The following is an 8,309-nucleotide window of genomic DNA, read 5'->3' as shown; positions in this document are numbered from 1 at the left end:
TTTGGAGGCGGAATAAGAGCGCCTGGTTGCTGAGAGTGAGGCTAACAACGACACCCGGATGAAGATTTCCTGGAACACCTTGTATCCAAACAAGGAGTATGGCATCTGGGCACTGGCTCACAAATATGCAGAGGAAGTTGTATATTTGAGGGAGAAGGGCGAGCTAGAGCCGGAGTCGTTCGAAGCCTAGGCGCAAGCTGAGCTTCCAGAACCTGATCACCCTGTCCCGACCCAGGAGGCCGAGGATGAGGGGGGCGATGACTAGGTGGACCCGTCGGCAGCTCAATAGTGACTTTCTGCGGCAGTATCCCATTTTTTTATTTTCTTATTCAGCGGTTGTATGCCGAATTACATTCTTTCCGGCCTGCGTGCCGATTATTAGTTGTCTTTACCGGCTGAGGAGCCGGGTTAATTGAGTATTTCTTTCACTTCCCGGACGGGGTCCCGTTAACAATGTTCTACCACAACCGTTTGGTTGGGTAGTTCTTTAATGAATGCACCGACTAAGTCGGTTTTGATCATTTTGCGCTTGAATTTTGCATTTTTAATTTTTCACTTTGCCTAAATTACGAAAAGCATGAGGCAATTTTGCCTAACTTATGAAAAGCATGCGGCAACAGATATTTCGGCTGCTCTTGCCCCTGGGCGGCTGCGTGGTTGGTTTCACCTTTAAATCGATTTATTGACTTGGAAACGTCTGATGCTTTAAAGAGCATGATATGTTTGCAAGTCTAACAATCACAACAGTGATTGCCCCAAACCAAGTGCACAACTGCTCATGTGACAGGCGCTGAGGATCAGACGGAAAAAGGCCGTCTGAAAATCAGACAAAAGGCGAAGGATCGTCTGTCCTGTAAAGAGACAGGGGGGTAAATTGTCGCCTGGGGGTCTTGCATCCCAATTAGGCTTTTCCGCCTTGGGAAAACATTTAATTTTGAAGGGTGATTCATTTAACCCAAGCGAGGCGGCTATGAGTTTGGCCATGCCGCTAGTATATACAAGTGCACTCTGATAGTGCTTGTGATGATTGCACCCGGAGTGGTGTCGCCGGACGCCATATTTCAAATTGGAGCAGACGAATTTACAAAAATGTATAACCATCCGGCCATTGGCCTCATGTCTTTTCAAGACGGTTGTATAGCCATTGCACAGCTCTTTTTGCCCTAATGGGAGAGTTTGTGCAATTTTGGAATGAAGAGCCTAAGTAAGAACTTCGGTCGTTCACCGACTGATGTCTTAGGACATCTGGTATTACGAAAACTTAGTCGTTCTTTCGACTGTTCTGGTCAGACGGCTATGAGTTGACCAATTTGGTCGTTCAATCTTTGTCGTCTGCATAGGTACGTAGAGCAAGCAGGTAGGCTGCTCTCTGCGACGATCGCACCCGGAGGGGTGTCGCTGGACGCCATTGTCCATGTGAGGACAGGCGATTTTATGAAAAAAGCCACCATCCGGCCTTTGGCCTCTAGTCTAGTTTGAGACCGACTGTATAGCCACTTAGCGGTTTTGTGCATAGTTTAGTTATCCAGCCTTAGAGACTTCACCAATTGGGCCGCCTGTGAATTTCACAGACGGCCTTAAAACTTTTAAAAAGGAAAACATAATTGAAAACAAAAAGCGATTTCTCATTAATAGACTTCTTGCGTACAAAATTTTACAACTTAGAAATAGTACTTTTTCAAATTGTCTACATTCCAAGTCCTAGGCAGGCGCCTGCCGTCTGTGGTTTCCAGGCGGTAGGTGCCGTTTCTAACTTCCTTATAGATCCAGTAGGGGCCTTCCCAATTTGGAGTCAGCTTTCCAAGCTCATTGGCCCAACCGGTTGCCTCCATTTTTCGTAACACAAAGTTGCCAACTTTCAAAGGGCGCATGTGCACTTTCTTGTTGTATGCTCTTGTCATTCTCAGACGGTATATCTCGTGACGCAAGGCGGCATTGCCCCTGCGTTCTGGGAGTGAGTCCAAAGCCAGACGCATGGCCTCCCAATTTGTTTCCTCATTATAAAGCATTACCCTGAGGGTAGGCTCGTAATGTTCGATGGGCAAGACGGCTTCAGCACTGTAAACCATGAGAAAAGGGGTTTCCCCGGTTGATCCTTTGGCTGTTGTCCGGATGGCCCATATGACATGAATCAACTCTTCTGCCCATAAACCACCGGCTCTTTCAATTTTCTTTTTTATGCCGTTTGAGATGAGTTTGTTGAAGGCTTCAACTTGGCAGTTCGCTTGGGGTCGGCCGACTGATGCAAAACAGTTGGAGATCCCTTGATCCCCCAACCAAGTCTTGAGCCGAGGCGTCTCAAACTGAGGGCCATTATCAAACACCATAGACATAGGTACCCCAAACCGGGTGATGATGTTCTTCCAGATGAAAGAGATGACATCCTTAGTCTTGATGTTCTTGACCGCCTCCGCCTCCACCCGCTTGGTGAAGTAATCCACAACCACTAGAATGTAACGTTTTCCGTCTAGAGCAGGCGTATAAGGACCTAAAATGTCCATGCCCCATTTTGCAAACGGGACTAGGCTGTGGATGGCCGTCACAAGTTTTTTTTTTTACATTTCTTCACAAGCTCTTTCGCGTCTGCCTCAAGGGTAGGCCAAAAGTAGTGTCGGCTGGCTCTGACGGCTAGGGATCTGCCGCCTATGTGGGAGGCGCTGTACCCCGCGTGCAAATCTTCGAGAACTTCCTTCCCCTTTTCTTGGGTAACACACTTCAGAAGAGGCTTCAGAAACCCCGCCTTGAAGAGTTCTCCGTTTCTCATTTCGAAGTTCACCGCTCTCTTTTTCCTGACGGCTGCCTCCTGTGGCGAATCAGGGAGCGTGCCGTCTGTCAAGTAAGCCCGGATGCCATCCATCCAGGTATCGGTCTAATGTTCCAATGGGCTCTTCATAGATGCTTCTTTTTTCTAGAACTTCCTAAAAGACTGACCGAGGCGTATCACAACAGGCGGAAGATGCTAATTTGGACAAGGCATCCGCCTGGTTGTTATCAGACCTGGGCACTTGGCTCAAAGTAAACCCTTTGAGTGTCCGAGCCTCTTATTTGACCGCCTGAAGATATTTGATCATTGCCGGATGGGTAGCCTCATATGTACCTTCATACTGGCTAACGACCAATTGAGAATCAGAGTAGGCGTCAACTTTGGTTGCCCCCGCTGCCTTACACATGCGGATTCCAGCCAGCAGGGCTTCGTATTCCGCCTCATTGTTTGAGGCCTGAAATTTGAACTGTAGTGCATACTTATATTTATCTCCTTCCGGAGATTCATAGATTACGCCTGCACCACATCCATTCTTTGTTGAGCTCCCGTCTACAAACACTTTCCAAACCCGAACAAGATTATCTGGGGCCACCGGACGGGTCATTTTAACAATGAAGTCGGCAAACGCCTGACCCTTCACTGCCTTTCTTGGTTAAAAAATGATTTCAAGACTTTGCATTTTAATAACCCATTTAAGCATTCTGTCGGATGAATCCAAGGTAGACATTGACGGCTTGAGTGGCTGGTCGGTGTATATCACCACCGGAGGTGCCAGAAAATAAGGTTTCAACTTCTTGAATGCCATATACAGAGCAAGGCCAAAATTTTCAACCATGGGGTACCAGAGTTCAACATATTTGAGGACATGGCTAATGAAATAGACCGGGAGCTTAACGCCGTCTCTTTCAGCAAGGAGAACGGCACTGAGGCCGTGATCTGAGACGGCTAAGTATATGTACAGCGTCTCTCTGGGCAGAGAGCTAACGAGACTCGGCAAGGAGTGCAAGTGCTCTTTTAGCTTTTGAAAGGCCGCCTCAGCATCATCCCCCCATTCAAATCTGGTCTTCTTCCTGATTGCTTGAAAGAAATAAAGACATTTGTCACATGACCGACTAAGGAACCTCCCCAATGCCGCCAGGCAACAAGTTAGTCTGTGTGCTTCCTTGACAGTGCGGGGTGACTTCATGTCAACACCGCCTGTATCTTCTTGGGGTTAGCCTCTATCCCCCTTTGATCAATCAAGAATCCGAGAAACTTCCCAGACTCAACACCAAAGACGCATTTCTTAGGATTCAACATGACCTTATGCCGTCTGAGGGTAGTGAACGTTTCTCGGAGATCAGCAAGATGATCCGTCTGTTGCTTGGATTTGACTATCATGTCATCAATGTACGCCTTCACATTCCTCCCGATTTGATTAATGAAGACCGTATTAAGCATCCGTTGGAAAGTGGCAGGCGCATTTTTCAAGCCAAACGACATCACAGTATAAACGAATAACCCCTGATAAGTGCCGAAGGCCGTCTTCTCTTGATCCTTTTTCCAGAGGGGTATCTGATGGAAGTCGGAATAGGCATCCATAAAGCTCATCAAGGCGTGGCCGGCTGTAGAATCGACCAGGATGTCGATCTTTGGAAGCAGATAACTGTCTTTAGGACACGCCTTGTTGAGGTCTGTGTAATCAACACACATACGCCAGGTCCCATTCGGCTTCTTTACAAGCACAACATTGGCCACCCAGTCGGGAAAATTACATGGCCGAATGAACCCAGCGTTCAGCAGCTTTTTCACTTCGGCAGCTGCCGCCTGACTTCTTTCCTCGCCGTGATTTCTTTTCTTTTACCGGACAGGCTTCTTTTTAGGATCCACGGCGAGTTTGTGGACGGCAAGATCCGGGCTGACGCCTGGCATCTCTTCCACTTCAAAGGAAAAAATGTCTTTGAATTCTTTCAGCAGAAGATGCAAATCTGCATTCAACTTAGCATAAGCAATCGTCCCAACCTTAAATGTACGCTCTGGACGACTTTTGTCTAGAGGTATATCAATATGTTCTCCAGCCGGTTGGGGACGGAGTTCATCTGACCGTTCCCCGGTCAGTGATTGCTATTTTTTCTCTTTCTTCACCTCCAGCAGCAGAGGGGCCTTTCTTTTCTTCCCGGCTGCTGGTGGGGCATGGGTGGCATCCTTGACATTGTCAAGGTCTATTGGTTCCTGCCCTTGGCTGTCTGGGGCCACGGTATCCTTGACGGCTGAGAGGTAGCACTCCCGGGCCGTCTTTTGATCCCCATTCAAGGAACCAACAGAGCCAACATCCCTCTCATACTTGATGAGCATGAGAGAAGGGATGATTACAGCCTTGGCTTCGTTGAGGGTTGGCCGACCTAAAATAATGTTATATGCGGTCAGTTCTTGAACGACCAAGAACTTGACGACCAGGTGTTGTCCTTTTCCTTTCTCACCCAGCCGGATTGGTAAATCAACCTTTCCGACTGGTTAAACCATTACATCCCCAAAGCTAACAAGGGGGTGTGTAACCGGATGCATGCTGCTGATGTTGTATTTCAGCTTTTGCAGGCACCGGAGACTGATGATGTCAAATGAGCTGCCGGTGTCAATAAGGATTCGTCCAACCAGGTTGTTGGCAACCTTACATTCAATGACAACAGGGTCGTCATGCGGACGGCGAACGCTACCCCTGTCCTTCTCAGTGATCAGAATGTCTGGGAAGGAGGAGCTAGCAGACGCCTGCTCATCATAATCTTTGTCCATCTTTCGAAGATGGCTCTTGGTGCCCCGGATGGTAGGGCCACCGCATGAGAACCCGTCTGCTATGGTGTAGACCGGCTCTTTATAAGTGTCCGAACTACTAGCAGGATGGGGTGTCTTAGACGACTGCCCCGGGTTTCTTCTTATTAGTCCCTTTGGACTTAGAGATATAGGACTTTGAAATCCCCTTGTCAGTCAGACGGTCCAACGCCCGTTGAAGGCTGAAACAGACGTTGGTGTCATGGCCAACTTCCTCATGGTATTGGCAGAATTTATTCTTGTTCCGTGACTGTACGAAACTCTTCATTAGATTCGACTTTTCAATGGTCAGCCGGTCCTTTATCTCCATGAGGATTGAGTTAGAGTCCTTGTTAAATCATACCTGGGGATATATGGTTTAAACTCTTTTTTCTTCTTCTGGGTCGGCTGGTCAGAGTCACTAACCGCCCAGACTTCTTTTCTCTTTTTGCTCTCTTCTTTCTTCTTGGCCGGCTGAGCAGGCCGACTGTCTTTCTGTTTGTCAGACTTCTTAGAGTCCGACTGTTTACAAGGCGAGCAGAGGTCGGTTGCTTGAATATAGCATTCCGTCTCTCTCAGGGCCGCCTATAAAGTGAAAGCCCCTTTTCTGACTAGATCGAACTTGAAAGTTGACCCGTCTCATAGACCCTTCAAAAGGTCTGTAAAAGCTACCTCGTCTGACGGTCCTTAAATTTGAATTCTGATCAGATTGAACCGCCTGACATAGGAGCGCAATCCTTCTCTCTCCCCCTGCTTAATGGTGCTCAAGTCAAGACTTGTTTTCTTCGCAAGGATGTTCATCGAGAAGTTAGAAGCAAACAGGAAGGCAAGCTTCTTGAAACTATCAATGGACCCGGCTGGCAAGTGGCCAAACCATTTTTGAGCAATGCCCTTCAATGTAGCCGGGAAGCATCGACACCAAGTGGCATCATCCAACCCTTGTAAGTACATGAGTTTGGTGTAAGCCATGAGGTGATCTTCCGGGTTAGAGGTACCGCCATAGGTGCCCACCAACACATTTTTAACCTTGGCCGGCTGCGCCGCCTCGGTTATTTCCTGGGTAAACGCAGAAGGTTGTTCACCCAGGTGGAGCAGACGAAGCTGCTAGTCCAGTGGCTGGACGTTGTTGTATGTCGCCTGACCTCCGAAGAGGGCCGGCTGCATGAAATATGGAGGATACTGACCGTCGACCTGAGAAGGTACATACGGTGCAGTCCCAATCATCTGAGGGCCAGAATGGAGCGTATTACCGCCTGTCTAGCTCTCATCCAAGGAAGGTGCATTCCCTGCAGAGGTGTTGTTGAAGCTGTCTGGAAAGTTCGACGTAAAAGCCGACTCAGACAGCTGCTTTTTTTTCTTGCGGGTGATGATCTCCCGGGCGTCAAGAGTTGATTTTTTGCTTCCCACCGGCTGTTGATTCCGGCGGGGATTGTTAGCATTTCTCTTGGGCAGAAGAATTTTGGACCAATCAATGGTCCCGGCTGCCTTCTCCTTTGGATGAGGAGTTGGCTGCCAATCTCTGACTGACTTCCCCTTCTCAAGAGGAGTCTTTTTTGCCGACTGACCCTTGCTTGGGCCAGCCTGGCTCTTGGTGATCAGATCCTTAATTTCACCCTTGAAACTTGTCATGAATTTCATGAGTTCGTCTCGAGTGACGGGAGCTGATCCACTGGTCGTATGGGTTTCCCCTTCCGGTTGCCCAGGGGGTCGATTTGTACCCGCCCGCTGGCTCCCCGCTCCAGAGTGTCTCTAGGCCGGATGCGCTTGGTTATCAGGGAGCCATCATCGGCTATATAAGGTTCAACCTAAGGATCTTCATCCTCTTGGTCAGTGAAAACTTCTGGGTCATCGCCCAGACGCTTAGGAGGTGGCGCAGACTCTTGAACCATCTTTGAGGTACTCTCCCCACAGACGGCGCCAAATGTTTTTGGTGTTTTTGTCCCTCGGGAGAGTTACGTCACAAAGTCTGGTCCGGCGTGAGCTGTACCTGCAAAATAGCGGAGACTCCGGGTGGTTGGAGCTCCGCCTCCGACGATTAAGTTAGTAACTTGAATAGGAGTAAGAAGGTGCGGAAATTTAGGTGGGTATCTGCTCGAATTCCAAGCTCAAGATGTCTCTGTTGAAGAGTAAATGTGTAAAAACGTGCCTCAAAAAGGAGAAAATCTCCCTATTTATAGGTGCCTTAGGAGTTGTGCCCCTAATTAGGTCATCAAGCCCTAATCATTGATGGGCTGCGCTGCAGTGCGGCTTTCTCGGGATTTAGGCCATGAAGGCCGCCTTTTTTTCCATTTCTTTGGGAGGACACGTGTCAAACAAGGATTGGTCCTATATGGACTAATCCTAAGGTGACACGTGTCACTCTCTAACTAGACTACGTGTCAGGGTAAAATTACCCCAAACATCAGCACTGCCTAGCTGATGTAAACCCCAAATCAGCCCACAAATTAACCGCCCCAACCTCCACCATCACCAACCAATTCCACTCCAGCTCCCACGCAACTACACCACCGCAACAATCAACCCCTGCACCACCATAGCCACCAATTGACTCAACCAACAACAGCTACCAGTCGCCAATCCCCAACCAATCCTCTGCCCCCTCACTTAACTCCCCGCAACCACCAGCGAACAGCCACCACCACGTCCAATCTACCACCAAACACCACCATTTCACACCAGCTCACCTTCTCACCCTCAATATCCAGCTACCGCGCAACCCACAACAACAGCAGCCCCTTCGTTCGAACAGCAGCAACATCAC

Source organism: Chenopodium album, chromosome 3, assembly GCF_948465745.1.
Source record: "Chenopodium album chromosome 3, dcCheAlbu1.1, whole genome shotgun sequence".
Classification (NCBI taxonomy): domain Eukaryota; kingdom Viridiplantae; phylum Streptophyta; class Magnoliopsida; order Caryophyllales; family Amaranthaceae; genus Chenopodium; species Chenopodium album.
This window is presented reverse-complemented; position numbering follows the sequence as displayed.